This window comes from Bufo gargarizans, chromosome 1 (assembly GCF_014858855.1).
Source record: "Bufo gargarizans isolate SCDJY-AF-19 chromosome 1, ASM1485885v1, whole genome shotgun sequence".
Taxonomy (NCBI): Eukaryota; Metazoa; Chordata; class Amphibia; order Anura; family Bufonidae; genus Bufo; species Bufo gargarizans.
Genome location: NC_058080.1, coordinates 371050178 through 371067413, shown reverse-complemented (window position 1 = coordinate 371067413; position 17236 = coordinate 371050178).

The window sequence follows — 17236 nt, the reverse complement described above, 5'->3', positions numbered from 1 at the left end:
TTAATGACATTCATTTAAGAGTGGATGATTTGCATCAGGAATCTACCGGGAGTATGACTGTCCCGTCAATCTTATTCCCGGAGCTAAATTGCCCATATCTCGGTTGTACAATCTTTCGGAACCCGAAAGAAAGGACATGCGAGAGTATATTACCAAGAGTTTGGCAAAGGGACCATCCAAGACCCCAGTGGCTGCTGGGTTTTTCTTTGTAAAGAAAAAAGATGGTACCCTGAGACCATGCCTGGACTTTTGTGAGCTCAATCGTATTACCCTCCGTGATCCTTACCCCCTTCCTTTTATTCCGGATTTGTTTAGTCAGATTGTCGGTGCCAAGGTGTTCCCTAAGTTGGATCTGAGGGGGGCATATAATCTGGGGAGACTCAATTATTAGGGGAACAGATAGGGAAATCTGCAACAAAGACCGTGATCGCCAAACAGTGTGCTGTCTTCCTGGCGCTAGAGTTCGACACATCGCAGATCGGGTTGACAGATTACTGGGAGGGGCTGGAGAAGATCCAGCGGTCATGGTCCATATCGGAACCAATGACAAAGTTAGGGGTAGGTGGAGAGTCCTTAAAAATGATTTCAGGGATTTAGGTCAAAAGCTTAGGGCAAGGACCTCAAAGGTAGTATTTCCCGAAATACTACCTGTACCACGGGCCACACAAGAAAGGCAGCGGGAGATTAGGGATATTAACAAGTGGCTCAAGAACTGGTGTAGGAAGGAGGGGTTTGGGTTCCTGGAGAACTGGGCCGACTTCTCTATCGTCTACAGGCTCTATCGTAGGGACAGGCTGCACCTCAATGGGGAAGGGGCAGCTGTGTTGGGGAAGAAGGTGGCTAGAAGGTTGGAGGAGTGTTTAAACTAGGGACTGGGGGGAGGGTAATTATGTTATAGGATGGGAAGATAGTGCAGATAGAGACCGGGGGCAAGGTAATGGGACTGGGGGAGGAATGGAAGGAGGGACTAGAACAGTTCAGAAGGAAAGGTGTAGAGTAAAAAATATACATAAACCTATCAAATGTATGTATACTAATGCCAGAAGCCTAACTAATAAAACTGGTGAACTGGAATTAGTGATGTGTGAGGAGGACTATGACATAGTGGGAATAACTGAGACATGGCTGGATGATAGCTATGACTGGGCAGTTAATGTACAGGGTTACAGTCTGTTTAGAAAGGATCGTCAAAACCGGAGAGGGGGAGGGGTCTGCCTTTATGTAAAGTCCGGTCTAAAGCCCACACTCCGTGAAGATATAAGTGAGGGACATGAACATGTGGAGTCACTTTGGGGAGAGACACATGGAGCTAAAAACAATAATAAATTACTAATAGGAGTTTACTATAAACCACCTGATATACCAGAGTCCACAGAAAATCTACTACTAAATGAGATTAACAAGGCGGCAAATCATAATGAGGTGGTTATTATGGGGGACTTCAACTACCCAGATATAGACTGGGATACTGAAACTTGTATATCTCATAAAGGAAACAGGTTCTTGGCAATAATCAAAGACAATTACCTCTCCCAACTGGTTCAGGACCCGACTAGAGGGATGGCCATACTGGACTTAGTATTAACCAATAGGCCTGACAGAACAACAGACGTGCAGGTTGGGGGACACCTGGGAAATAGTGACCACAAAGTAATAACCTTCCAATTATCATTCAAAAGAGCGTTTCTACATGGAGGAACAAAAATACCAAACTTCAAAAAAGCTAAATTTAGCCAACTAAGAGAGGCCATAGGCCTAACTAAATGGGATAAAGGCCTCACAAATAAAAATACAGCCACAAAAAGGGATATCTTTAAAAGCATCCTAAAATCTCATTGTGAGAGGTACATACCGTATGGGACTAAAAGGTTAAGGAACAAAAAGAAACCAATGTGGATAAACAGAACTGTAAAGAAAGCAATAAATGACAAAAAGAAAGCATATAAAACACTAAAACAGGAAGGTAGCACGGAAGCACTGAAAAACTATAAGGAAAAAAATAGAACATGTAAAAAACAAATAAAAGCGTCCAAACTAGAGACCGAGAGATTAATTGCCAAAGAGAGTAAAACTAACCCTAAAATATTCTTCAATTATATAAATTGTAGGAGAGTCCCCGGAATAATAATGGACGGACGATACGTGCCACCAGAGGTCCTGGCCTTGGTGGAGTAAGAACCGGATCATTGCGGTTACAGCGGCGAATGCTGCTGGCGCAGCGTGTCCGGGCCGGTTCTTATTGGGAACAGGTAAAGAGCTGGGGGGGTGCCTGTTCCCCACGGCCAGCCCAGGTTTTTGGTGGAGCTGGGCCTTTAAAGAACCCAGCCTGCTGATGATGGGGGTGGGGTGTGTCTTGCTGTGCTGGAGATTTCCACAGACAGAGTCAGTGCTGGTGAAGGAGAGTCTGGGCGCAGCACACATTGAAGGATAGCCCTGGGACCTGTGGTGCTACGAGCCGAAGGGGCTCTGGCCTGAGGGAGACAAAGGCAGGTAGCTTACAAGCCTGCAGAACTGCTGTGGTCTGTCCAAAACAAGGTGACTCAAACCTGCTGTTTATTTTCTATGGAAGGACTTTTGTTTTATGCACTATGTGGATATGCACCTGTCTGGTCTGCACATTGCCTGTTATGCCTTTGGTGTAAATAAAGTCACAGTGTATCACAAAGACTGTCTGTGATTGCCTCAATACTGCCGCCGCTACTGTAGCCTACCACGAGCACATCCCCACAAAATGTTAAAAAGTATAAATCTGAAGGTGTTGGCCCTGTAAAGAGTAATGAGGGGGGAGTCGCAGAGAGCAACGAGGAGAAAGCAAAGCTGTTAAATATTTTTTTCTCCAATGTATTCACTGAGGAAAATAAACTGTCAGATGACTTGCTGAATGTTGAAATAAAATCCCCATTAAAAGTGTCCTGTCTGACCCAGGAAGAAGTACAACAGCGACTTAAAAAGATTAAAATAGACAAATCGCCAGGACCGGATGGCATACACCCCCGTATCCTAAGGGAATTAAGTAATATCATAGCCAGACCCTTATTTCTGATATTTGCTGATTCTATATTGACAGGGAATGTCCCACAGGATTGGCGCATGGCAAATGTGGTGCCAATATTCAAAAAGGGTTCAAAAACAGAGCCTGGAAACTATAGGCCGGTAAGTTTAACATCTGTTGTGGGTAAACTGTTTGAAGGTTTTCTGAGAGATGCTATGTTAGAGCATCTTAACGGAAATAAGCAAATAACACCATATCAGCATGGCTTCGTGAGGGATCGGTCATGTCAAACTAATTTAATCAGTTTCTATGAGGAGGTAAGTTCTAGACTTGACAGCGGTGAATCAATGGATGTCGTGTATCTGGACTTCTCCAAAGCATTTGACACTGTACCACATAAAAGGTTAGTATATAAAATGAGAATGCTCGGACTGGGAGAAAACGTCTGTAATTGGGTAAGTAACTGGCTCAATGATAGAAAACAGAGGGTGGTTATTAATGGTACATACTCAGATTGGGTCACTGTCACTAGTGGAGTACCTCAGGGGTCTGTATTGGGCCCTATTCTCTTCAATATATTTATTAATGATCTTGTAGAAGGCTTGCATAGTAAAATATCAATTTTCGCAGATGACACTAAACTGTGTAAAGTAATTAACACTGAAGAGGACAGTATACTATTACAGAGGGATCTGGATCGATTGGAGGCTTGGGCAGATAAGTGGCAGATGAGGTTTAACACTGACAAATGTAAAGTTATGCACATGGGAAGGAATAATGCAAGTCATCCGTACATACTAAATGGTAAAACACTCGGTAACACTGACATGGAAAAGGATCTAGGAATTTTAATAAACAGCAAACTAAGCTGCAAAAAACAGTGTCAGGCAGCTGCTGCCAAGGCCAATAAGATAATGGGTTGCATCAAAAGGGGCATAGATGCCCGTGATGAGAACATAGTCCTACCACTTTACAAATCGCTAGTCAGACCACACATTGAGTACTGTGTACAGTTCTGGGCTCCAGTGAACAAAGCAGACATAGCAGAGCTGGAGAGGGTCCAGAGGAGGGCAACTAAAGTAATAACTGGAATGGGGCAACTACAGTACCCTGAAAGATTATCAAAATTAGGGTTATTCACTTTAGAAAAAAGACGACTGAGAGGAGATCTAATTAATATGTATAAATATATCAGGGGACAGTACAGAGATCTATCCCATCATCTATTCATTCCCAGGACTGTGACCGTGACGAGGGGACATCCTCTGCGTCTGGAGGAAAGAAGGTTTGTACACAAACATAGAAAAGGATTCTTTACAGTAAGAGCAGTGAGACTATGGAACTCTCTGCCTGAGGAGGTGGTGATGGTGGGTACAATAAAGGAATTCAAGAGGGGCCTGGATGTATTTCTGAAGCGTAATAATATTACAGGCCATAGCTACTAGAGAGGGGTCGTTGATCCAGGGAGTTATTCTGATTGCCTGATTGGAGTCGGGAAGGAATTTTTTATTCCCCTAAAGTGAGGGAAATTGGCTTCTACCTCACAGTTTTTTTTTTGCCTTCCTCTGGATCAACTTGCAGGATGACAGGCCGAACTGGATGGACAAATGTATTTTTTCTGCCTTATGTACTATGTTATGTACTATGTTACTATGATCAAGGAGGGGGATGAGTGGAAGACCACATTTAATACCCCTGAGGGTCATTTTGAAAACCTGGTCATGCCCTTTGGGTTAACCAATGCACCTGCGGTTTTTCAACACTTTGTCAATGACATCTTTCATCATCTGGTGGGGAGGTTTGTCGTTGTATACCTTGATGACATACTAATTTATTCGCCTGATATAGAGACTCATCAGGATCATGTGAGACAGGTGTTACAGATCCTAAGAGAGAAGAAGTTGTATGCTAAGATGGAAAAGTGTGTATTTGCTGTACAGGAAGTGCAATTTCTGGGTTACCTGCTCTCATCCTCAGGTTTTCGTATGGATCCCGAGAAGGTCCGTTCCGTGTTGGACTGGGATCGACACAAAAATCTGAAAGCGCTTATGCGGTTTTTGGGGTTTACCAACTACTACCGTAAATTTATCTTGAACTATTCATCGGTGGTTAAACCTTCAACAGACATGACTAGGTAGGGTGCGGATATTTCTGTCTGGTCTGATGCAGCATTACAGGCCTTTTCTGCTGTGAAAGAATGTTTTGCTTCGGCCCCTATTCTGATGCAACCAGACATGACTCAGCCATTTATTGTTGAGGTTGACGCGTCCGAGGTAGGGGTAGGAGCAATCTTGTTGCAAGGTCCTTCACCTAGTAAATGGTGCCCATGTGCATTTTTCTCAAAAAAAAACTCTCTACTGCTGAAAGGAATTATGATGTGGTGAATAGGGAATTGCTGGCCATTAAGTTGGCGTTCGAGGAATGGCGGCATTGGTTGGAAGGAGCAATTCACCCTATTACAGTAATTACGGATCACAAGAATCTGGCCTACCTGGCGTCGATTAAGCGACTGAACCCAAGGCAGGCCAGATGGTCATTCTTTTTCACTAGATTTAACTTCATCGTCACTTACCGCCCTGGGGTTAAGAACGTCAAGGCGGATGCTTTGTTGCGTAACTTTCCTGGGGGGGGGGGTCTAATGACCCTAGTCACATTTTATCTGAAGGGGTAGTCATATCCGCTCTTTATCCTGATCTTGAGGCCAGGGTGTTGGAGGCACAGGAGGATGCTCCGGGGAAGTTGTTTGTTCCCTTCGAATTACATCACAAGGTGTTTGAGGAACATCACTGTACGGTGCTTGCTGGGCACCCTGGGAGCAGATCGACTGTCGATCTCATCTCTCGCAGATTTTGGTGGCCGGGGTTGTGTAAGTGTGTTGAGGACTATGTGTCAGCCTGTGGTACCTGTGCACGTGCTAAGGTGACACATACTTGGCCTTCCGGATCTCTGCTTCCATTGCCCATCCTGTCCAGACCTTGGACCCATTTGTCCATGGATTTTATCACTGATTTACCGAATTCTTCTGGAAAAACTGTGATTCTGGTGGTTGTAGATCGTTTTAGTAAAATGGCACACTTTATTGCATTACCTAGTCTACCCAATGCTAAAACTCTTGCACAGGTGTTTGTCGACAACATCGTGAAACTACATGGCATTCCCTCTGATGTGGTGTCCGATAGAGGGACTCAGTTTGTTTCCAGATTCTGGAAAGCGTTCTGTACTCGTCTGGGTGTACAATTGTCCTTCTCTTTGGCTTTTCATCCTCAGTCGAACGGACAGACGGAGTGCACTAATCAGAATCTGGAGACTTACTTAAGATGTTTTGTTTCAGAGAATCAGAAAGAGTGGTCTTCATTTTTGTCGTTAGCTGAGTTTGCTATAAATAACCGTAGATAGGAATCCACTGATAAGTCGCCTTTTCTGGGGGCATATGGGTTCCATCCACAGTTTGGAACATTTTCTGGTGCTCAAAATTCCGGCATTCCTGAGGAGGAACGGTTTTCCTCTTCTTTGTCTTCTATTTGGCAGAAAATCCAAAATAACCTGAAAAAGATGGGCAACAGGTATAAGCGTGTGGCTGACAGGAGACGTATGAGTGGTCCGGACCTGAGAGTGGGTGATTCTGTGTGGTTGTCTACAAGAAAATTAAACTTAAAGGGACTCTGTCACCACTTTCTAACCCCCACTTTTAAAACTATAGTTCTGTCCATGGAGCCCCTGTGATTACAATGGTGTTGTTATATGCGAAATCTGCTGGCTCGTTTTGATAAAAAAAACTTTTATCTAACCTGTCAATCATGAGGATAAGGTGCCCAGGGCGTTTCTCCTGGTCTGAACATGCCACCAGCCGCCGCCGCCGTTGGTGCCCAGCTTCTCCTCTGCCTTGAATTAGCGCCGCCTGAATGGGAAGAAATACGCCTCCGGCTCTCCCTCAGTCCCCCCTCCTTCTTTTCTAAGATCCCGCGCGTGCGGCAGTGTTCGCGTTATCGGGAGGTTGAGCGAAGTCCGCATGCGCATGCGCACTTTGCTCAATGAGGCTGAATCGAAAAGTCCGCACGGGCGCATCAGGCACAGGCCTGTGCGCACGCGCGAAATTTTAGAAAAGGAGGGGGACTGAGGGAGAGCCGGAGGCGTATTTCTTCACATTCAGGCGGCGCTGAAAGGATCAGAGGAGGAGCTGGGCACCAACGGCGGCAGCGGGCGGCATGTTCAGACCAGGAGAAACGCCCTGGGCACCTTATCCTCATGATTGACAGGTTAGATAAAAGTTTTTTTTATCAAAACGAGCCAGCAGATTTTGCATATAACAACACCATTGTAATCACAGGGGCTCCATGGACAGAACTATAGTTTTAAAAGTGGGGGTTAGAAAGTGGTGACAGAGTCCCTTTAAGGTACCTTCTTGGAAGTTGGGCCCAAGGTTTATTGGTCCATATAAGATCACTGCCATTGTTAACCCTGTAGCCTTCCGTCTTGAACTTCCTCAGGCATTGAAAATCCATAACGTATTTCATAAATCGTTGCTAACGAAATGTGTCCAACCTGTTGAGCCTTCCTCCTTGCCTCCCGCACCTGTCATGGTGGACGGCAATTTAGAATTTCAGATCAGCAGAATTGTGAACTCCTGAGTTCTCTGGAGATCCCTCCAGTATCTCATTCATTGGAGAGGGTACGGACCAGAGGAGACAATGTGGGTTCCAGCGACCGATGTTAATGCTAGTCATCTGAGAGCATTCCACAGAGCTCTTCCTGATAAGGTTGGTCCTGGGTGCCGGGAGGTCACCGGTAGAAGGCGGGGTACTGTAACATCTGTGACAGGTCCCAGAAGGGCTGAAAGATTATCTATGCATTATGATTTGACAGCCTCTTTTGGGTTCACTTTGTCTGTGTGTTGCTGGTATGTCCACACCTCCTGTTTAGGTGTGGATCATGTGACCTCTAACACACCCTATTTAGTCTGACTTTTCCCATCACTCCTTGCTTGGGATAGCTTCATTTGGTCTTGAAAGAGCTGGAGTGTGGTTGAAGTCCTGTTCATCCTTCATCCTCTGAAGTTAAGTGTTCCGCTTGTCGTGTTTTGTATTCCCCCCACCCCCCGGTTGTTTACTAGGCCTCAGTAAGATGCTAGTTCCTTCACCAGGGAAGGAACAGGTGGTCTCTGCCCTGTCATTATCTTTAGGGCATCTGAGGGTCACCAGGGTTTTCTAGGTTCCCATGTATGGGTATCTCTACCATCGAGAGGTGCCCATATGGATAGGAATTAGGGTCAGGAGCAGGGTTTTATAGGTGGTGACCCTTTTCCTTCCCTAGCGGTGAGGCCTAGTGTCTTTCCCCTTCCTTCTTGATTGTCTTTTGGTGTTCTCCCCTACTACATCCGTGACAATCAGGGTTCCAGGCTGGAGAGGGAGCGTGAGAAAAAGAGACCAAATTTAAGGGATATGAATTTATTTTAAAAATTTGGGATCGAGAAGAAATGTGGGAAAAGTTATTGAGGCGCAAGTGTGGGACAAATTACAGAAGCCCAAATGTGGGCCAAAAGAGTATAGCGGAAATGTGGGATAAAGTATTGAAGCTTAAATGTGGTACAACTTGTTTAAGTTTAAGCATTGAATCAAAGGAGCTGGCGCGCATCAATTAAATAAGCATTTCAGAAATTTTATTCCCTGTCACCTATGCAGAGCAGGGGTATATTCACGTCTAAAATTGTATAATGTCGACCCAAGAATGTAACAGAAAAATTACACAAATTAATTCAACCTGTCTACTTGGTAGAGCAGGGGTCTATGACAGAAAACAATTGTTTATTGTCACCCGAAAATGTAAAATAAAAATTATTGAAATTTTATTAAGCTGTCAACTAGGTAGAGGAGGGGTATATTACACCCAAAAATTGGTGAATTTGACCCTAAAATGTAACTGACAAATGTTATTTTTTTTTTTTTTACCGGTCTAATAGTTATAGCAGTGGTACATCACACCAAAAAATTGCTGTTAATGACTATTTTTTTTTTTTCTTTTACCGGCCTACTAGGTATAGCAGTGGTTCTATACACCCAAAAATTGGTGAATTTCACCAGAAAATGTAAATGACAAAGTAGTGAAATGATATAAAATAAAACATATTAAAAAAAAATGAATTTATCAGGTGGAGTTCCATATGGAGTAAGAGTTTGAGGAGGCGGTGAACGTAGCGGATTAGGTGGAAGCGGCGGTGGAGGAGGACGAGATAGCCAACACAGGTTTTTGGTTTTAATTTAATTTTGTAAAATTAAGGTACACTCCAAAAGAGTGTGAAATATCCAAAATACAAACCTGAGCAATAGCGCTGCAGTATAACAATGGCTGCTTAGTGCTGGTATACATGTCTATTTTGCACAAGGTACGGACAAGTCCTGTGGGATTCATGCCTGGTTCATTTTAATGAACGTGAGCTTGTCCACATTGGCTGTGGACAGGCAGCTGTGCTTGTCTGTGATGACGCCCCCTGCTGTGCTAAACACATGTTCAGATAAAACACTGGCTGCAGGGCAGGCCAGCACCTCCAAGGCGTAAAGGGCAAGCTCAGGCCATGTGCCCAATTTGGAGACCCAGAAGTTGAAGAGGGCAGACCCGTCCTTCAGTACGTGTAGGCGTGTGCACACATACTGCTCCACCATGTTGGTGAAATGCTGCCTCCTGCTAAGACGTTCCATATCAGCTGGTGGTGCTGGTTGTTATGGTGTGCTGACAAAGCTTTTCCACATTTCGACCATACTAACCCTGCCTTCTGAGATGATAGCGGTGCCCCAGCTGCATTGGCTCTTCCTCGTCCTCTGCCTTCGCCTTGTGCTTCCACTGTGCCCCTGGTGTCAGGTGGGAATGCCACCAGCAGCGCGTCTACCAGCGTGCGCTAGTACTCGCGCATCTTATGATCACACTCCAGTGACGGAATTAAGGACGGTATGTTGTCCTTGTAACGGGGATCCAGCAGCGTGGCCACCCAGTTATCAGGACAAGTTAGAATGTGGGCAACTCGGCGATCGTTGTGGAGACACTGCAGCATGTAATCGCTCATGTGTGCCAGGCTGCCCTTAGGCAACAAAAAGCTGTCCTCTGTGGGAGGTGTATCGTCTGTGTCCTCTGTATCCCCCCATCCACGCACCAGTGATGGCTATGAGCTGGTCTGGGTGCCACCCTGCTGTGAACATGGTTCCTCCTCCTCCATCTCACCCTCCTCATCCTCCACCTTCTCATCCTCCAGAACTATGCCCTGGCTGGACAATTGTGTACCTTGGGTTTGTGGGTGCAGGAACCCACCCTCAGAGCCACTTGGGAATGACTGGCCAGAAACCCTGCGAAATGATCCCTCTTCCTCCTCCTCCTCCTCCTGTGCCACATCCTCTTCCATCATTGCCAGGAACGTTTTTTCAAGGAGGCATTGACATGGGATAGTAACGCTGAGAGCGGCTTTATCGGCACTGGCCATGTTGGTGGAGTACTCGAAACAGCGCAACAGGGAACACAGGTCTCGCATGGAGGCCCAGTCATTGGTGGTGAAGTGGGGCTGTTCCGCCGAGCGACTTACCGTGCGCGCTGCAGCTGAAACTCCACTATCGCCTGCTGCTGCTCGCACAGTCTGGCCAGCATGTGCAAGGTGGAGTTCCACCTTGTGGGCACATCGCATATGAGGCGGTGAGCAGGAAGGCCGAAGTTACCCTGCAGCGCTGACAGGCGAGCAGCAGCAGGGTGAGAACGCCGAAAGCGAGCACAGGCGGCCCGCACTTTATGCAGCAGCTCTGACATATCGGGGTAATTTTTAAGGAATCTCTGCACCACCAAATTCAGCACATGCGCCAGACAAAGGATATGCATCAACTCGGCTAGTCCCAGAGCTGCTACGAGATTTCGCCCATTATCGCACACCACCAGGGCGGGCTTAAGGCTGACTGGCACAAACCACTCATCCGTCTGTTGTTCAAGGCCCGTCCACAGCTCCTGCGCGGTGTGGGGTTTGTCCCCCAAACAGATAAGTTTAAAACTGCCTGCTGTTGTTTATCCCTGGCTGTGCTGAAGTTTGTGGTGAAGGTGTTACGCTGACTGGATGAGGAGCCGGTAGAGGATGAGGAAGCGGAGTAGGAGGAGGAAGCAACAGGAGGCAAATTGAAGTGCCCTGCAATCCTCGGTGGTGGAAGCACATGCACAAAACTGCTATCCGCCTCAGGCCTAGCCACCACTGCATTTACCCAGTGTGCTGTTATGGAGATATAACGGCTCTGACCGTGCTTACTGGTCAACATATCCGTAGTCAGGTGAACCTTGCCACAGATGGCATGCGCAGTGCACACCTTATTTTGTCCCCTACTTCGTTGGGAAGGGAAGGGATGGCTCGCGTTGAAAAGTAGTGGCAGCTGGGCACGACGTTCTGTGGGACAGCCACTGCCATAAGACCTCTAAAACTATCCGTCTCCACCAGACGGAATGACAGCATTTCAAAGGCCAGTAATTTAGAAATGCTGGCATTCATGGCTAGGGATCGTGGGTGGGTAGGGGGGTACTTCCTCTTCCTCTCCAGCGTTTGGGATATGGAGAGCTGAACGCTTCCGTGGGACATTGTGGAGATGCTTGGTGACCCAGGTGTTGGTGTTGCTGGCAGATCCTCTTTTTGCAGGGTGCCAGGTGGCACTGTTACTCCAGAGGTGGATGAAGAGGCTGCGACTGCAGCAGAAGAGGAAGCAGGAGGAGCCAGAGACCTTTCTTGGTTTTTGAGGTGTCTACTCCACTGGAGCTCGTGCTTTGCACTTAAATGCCTGGTCATGCAGGTTGTGCTCAGGTTGATAACTTTTATGCCTCGCTTCAGGCTCTGATTGCACAGCCTGCAAACCACTTGTGTCTTGTCGTCAGCACATTGTCTGAAGAACTGCCACGCCAGGGAACTCCTTAGAGCTGGCTTTGGTGTGCTCGGACCCTTGCTGCAGTGGGCAGTAGGAGGCGTACTATCTAGAGGACGGCCGCTCCGCTTTTGCACCCTGCTCCCTCTTCTGCTGTGCTGGTGGCTCTATGCGACTACTGCCTCTTCCTCCGAACTACATAGGTCACTCGCATGACCTTGATTCTATGTGGGGTCGAGGACCTCATCGTCCTCCATATCATCTTCCACCCAGTCTTCACCCCTGCCTTCCTTGTCGGTCTGCACACTTTCGAAAGCCCTAGCAGTTGGCACCTGTGTTTCGTCATCATCCGAGACGTGCTGCGATGGTTCACCCATGTACTCATCTTGAAAGATAAGTGGTTGGGCATCGGTGGATGGCCCTGGGAAACCCTGCTAACAGAGTCATTAAAAAGCAGAAGAGACTGCTGCATGACTTGGGGCTCAGACTGCTTGGCTGACTTGCAAGGGGGTGAGGTGAAAGACTGATGGACATTGGCCGCAGGTGCCAACTGTGGTCTTTCAGCAGGAGACTGGGTGGGAGACAATGTGAAGGAACTGGATCCACTGTCAGCAACCCAATCTACTATCGCCTGTACTTGTTCAGGCCTCACCATTCATAGAGCAGCATTAGGCCCGACCAAATATCGCTGCAGGTTTTGTCGCCTACTCGCACCAGAGGAAAGGGTTTCACTTGTGCGTGTAGCTGGCACAGATCGACCACGTCCTCTCCCTGCAACAGGAGTTCCACCAGCAGCACCACGACCTGGGCCACGTCCCTTATTTGACGCTCTCCTCATATTTTTCGAATTTAGGATCTTGCCCTAAATGGGTGTTTCAATAATAGTAGAATAGAAGGACAGTATGTAAAGGGTGTATCTCACACAGCCTGAACCAGACTAGGCCTCAATAAAAGATTTTTTTGCCCAAAATGGCTGTATTTCAAATCCCTAAATCAAACCCCTGTATGTAGAGGGTGTATCTCACACGACCTGAACCAGTGTAGGCCTGAAGTAAATATTTCTTTGCACAAAATGGCTGTATTTCAAATGGCTGTATTTCAAATCCCTAAATCAAACCCCTGTATGTAGAGGGTGTATCTCACACGACCTGAACCAGTGTAGGCCTGAAGTAAATATTTCTTTGCACAAAATGGCTGTATTTCAAATGGCTGTATTTCAAATCCCTGAATCAAACCCCTGTATGTAGAGGGAGTATCTCACAGGGCCTGAACCAGTGTAGGCCTGAAGTAAATATATCTTTGCACAAAATGGCTGTATTTCAAATGGCTGATTCAAACCCCTGTATGTGGAGGGGGTATCTCACTCGGTCTGAACCAGTGTAGGCCTGAAGTAAATATATCTTTGCACAAAATGGCTGTATTTCAAATGGCTGCATTTCAAATCCCTGATTCAAACCCCTGTATGTGGAGAAGTTATCTCACTCGGTCTGAACCAGTGTAGGCCTGAAGTAAATATATCTTTGCACAAAATGGCTGTATTTCAAATGGCTGTATTTCAAATCCCTGAATCAAACCCCTGTATGTAGAGGGGGTATCTCACACGGTCTGAACCAGTGTAGGCCTGAAGTAAATACGATATTTCTTTGTCCAAAATGGCTGTATTTCAAATGGCTGTATTTCAAATCCCTGAATCAAACCCCTGTATGTAGAGGGGGTATCTCACACGGTCTGAACCAGTGTAGGCCTGAAGTAAATATTTATTTGCCCAAAATGGCTGTATTTCAAATGGCTGAATTTCAAATCTTTGATTCAAACCCCTGTATGTAGAGGGGGTATCTCAGACGGTCTGAACCAGTGTAGGCCTGAAGTAAATATTTCTTTGTCCAAAATGGCTGTATTTCAAATCCCTGAATCAAACCCCTGTATGTAGAGGGAGTATCTCACAGGGCCTGAACTAGTGTAGGCCTGAAGTAAATATTTATTTGCACAAAATGGCTGTATTTAAAATCCCTGAATCAAACCCTTGTATGTAGAGGGGGTATCTCACACGGTCTGAACCAGTGTAGGCCTGAAGTAAATATTTATTTGCCCAAAATGGCTGTATTTCAAATCTTTGATTCAAACCCCGGTATGTAGTGGGGGTATCTCACACGGTCTGAACCAGTGTAGGCCTGAAGTAAATATTTATTTGCCCAAAATGGCTGTATTTCAAATCCCTGAATCAAACCCCTGTATGTAGAGGGAGTATCTCACAGGGCCTGAACCAGTGTAGGCCTGAAGTAAATATTTATTTGCCCAAAATGGCTGTATTTTAAATGGCTGTATTTCAAATCTTTGATTCAAACCCCTGTATGTAGAGGGGGTATCTCACACGGTCTGAACCAGTGTAGGCCTGAAGTAAATATTTCTTTGCCCAAAATGGCTGTATTTCAAATGGCTGTATTTCAAATTCCTAAATAAAACCCCTGTATGTAGAGGGAGTATCTCACAGAGCCTGAACCAGTGTAGGCCTGAAGTAAATATTTCTTTGGCCAAAATGGCTGTATTTCAAATGGCTGTATTTCAAATTCCTAAATAAAACCCCTGTATGTAGAGGGAGTATCTCACAGAGCCTGAACCAGTGTAGGCCTGAAGTAAATATTTCTTTGGCCAAAATGGCTGTATTTCAAATGGCTGTATTTCAAATCCCTGAATCAAACCCCTGTATGTAGAGGGTGTATCTTAAATGGCCTGAACCAGTGTAGGCCTGAATTCAATATTGGTGCACCAAATGGCGGTATTTAAAATCTCTGAATATAACCCAAATGTATTAAGGGTGTATCTCACAATGACATCTGCATCAAAGGCTGCCAACTAAATTTTTTGTGCCCAAACGAGTATTTGTTTAACAACTGAATTTGACAGCAGTATATAAGCCTGTAATTTCACACGTGCTGATGCTGCAAGGCCTGAAAATATAGTTAAAGTGTGTTTTTCAAACCCAGAAAATGATGGGTGTATTTCTAGCTTAAATTGCACACTGACTAATACAGATGTTGTTGATTGCCCAAAAAGTTTTTTTCTTTGTAACAGAATTTGAGCGCTGTATATATTAAACTTGAATTTAACACTTGCAGATCTGTAAAATACAGTTTTTTGAAAAAAATAGTGTGTTTTTAAAACCCCAGAAAATGATGGGTGTATTTCTAGCTTAAATTGCACACTGTTTTCCAAAAAAATTGTGATTTGCAATGTCCGAAAAAGCTCAGATGCATTGCTGGTGCACTGAGCTTGCATAAAATGGCCGCAGCTGCCACCCACCTGACCAACAGAATTATAAAAGTTTTTTTTTTTTTTTTTTTGGTCAATGGCCTCAGGGCAGGGTAAAACGATTGTGCCCTGCACCCACACAACTATTTCTCTGTAGATCACTGAGTTAGATTCTCTATTATTCTCTCCCTGAAATCACAAGTCCAGAAGCATCCTCTCCCTACACTTGTAACAGCAGAGTGACGTGCAGCACTACGTGACTCAAGCTTATATAGAGCCTGGGTCACATTAGTAGGCATGGCTGTGATGGCTTCTAAGGTCAGACAGTTAACCGCTTGATGATTGACTGCTGTGCAGCCTTTCAAAAAGCGCCAAGAAAGCGCCGAACCCGAACTTTTACGGAAATGTTCAGGTCCGGGGTCCAAAAATCCTAAAGTTCGGTACGAACCCGAACTTTACAGTTCGGGTTCGCTCAACCCTAGCCATAACCCCTTGCTCACAGTTCACTCCTCTGTAAACAGTTCATGAACCCAGGCAAGTGAGTTCTGTGTAGCATGTTGCCCCATCCTGTTGGAAAAAGCAGGAATTTTTTTCTTCTGGTGTTAGTTGGTTGTACAGGTGAAACTCGAAAAATTTAAATATTGTGCAAAGTTAATTTATTTCAGTAATCCAACTTAAAAGGTGCAACTAACATATGAGAGACTTATTACATGCAAAGTGAGATATTCCAAGCCTTTATTTGTTATAATTTGGATGATTATGGCTTATAGCTTATGAAACCCGAAAGTCACAATTTTCAGTCACAAAATTCTAATTTTAAGCTGCATTAATGCAATTCCTTTTAATTTGCATTACTGAAATAAATGGACTTTTGCACAATATTAAAAATTTGCGGGTTTCACCTGTAAAACTGTTCAAAGATGTGCAGGTAAATTGCCGTATTCACAGTTGATATTAAGAAAATTGGGCCCACTATTAGTGTTCCTGACACTGTGTACCAAGCTCCAATATTCTGGCCATGAAGTGGTGTTTCGTGAGTCCTGGGAATTTGCGTGACTTGATAAATAAAACCAAGCTTCGTCCATCGTGTAGTACAGCAATGAGTCCAAATGCCTCTCAGAAATTATAGTCAGCAACCAAGTACAGTAATTTGTCAGGCTCAGTTTCAGTTCCTGCACACAGGTTATTCGGTACGGTTTTGAGTTCAGAGACTTCAGCACTGGCTGATACGTCTTTCATGATAAACCAACTTGCTGAGACAGTCTTCGAGTTGATTTTTCGTTTGCTACTTGCAATCCACATCTGAATTTCATGCTCAACTTCAGCCATCCTGATTGATAGAGGCCACGGTCTCCTCATGTTTGCAACAGAGCCAGTTTGATGCCATTTCCGAACCAAACTCTGAATACAGCGTTTAGCTGGTGGTTTTGTTTCTGGATACTTGTCAGCAAAGTTCTCTTGTGTTTCCTTAACCACCTCAGCTCCCCTAGCTTAAACCCCCTTAATGACCAGACCACTTTTTACAATTCTGCACTACACTACTTTCACGGTTTATTGCTCGGTCATACAACTTACCACCCAAATGAATTTTACCTCCTTTTCTTCTCACTAATAGAACTTTCATTTGGTGGTATTTCATTGCTGCTGACATTTTAACTTTTTTTGTTAATAGAAATTTACAGAATTTTATGCCAAAAAATGACATTTTGCACTTTCAGTTGTAAAATTTTTCAAATAAAACTACATTTCTATATACATTTTTCTCTAAATTTATTGTTCTACATGTCCTTGATAATAAAATGCAATAAGTGTATATTTATTGGTTTGCGCATATGTTATAGCGTTTACAAACTATGGTACAAAAATGTGAATTTCCGCATTTTTAAGCAGCTTTCACTTTCTGAGCACCTGTCATGTTTCCTGAGGTTCTACAATGCCCAGACAGTAGAAACACCCCACAAATGACCCCATTTCGGAAAATAGACACCCTAAGGTATTCGCTGATGGGCATAGTGAGTTCATAGAAGTTTTTATTTTTTGTCACAAGTTAGCGGAAAATGATGATTTTTTTTCTTAAAAAGTCTCATATTCCACTAACTTGTGACAAAAAATAAAAACTTCCATCAAC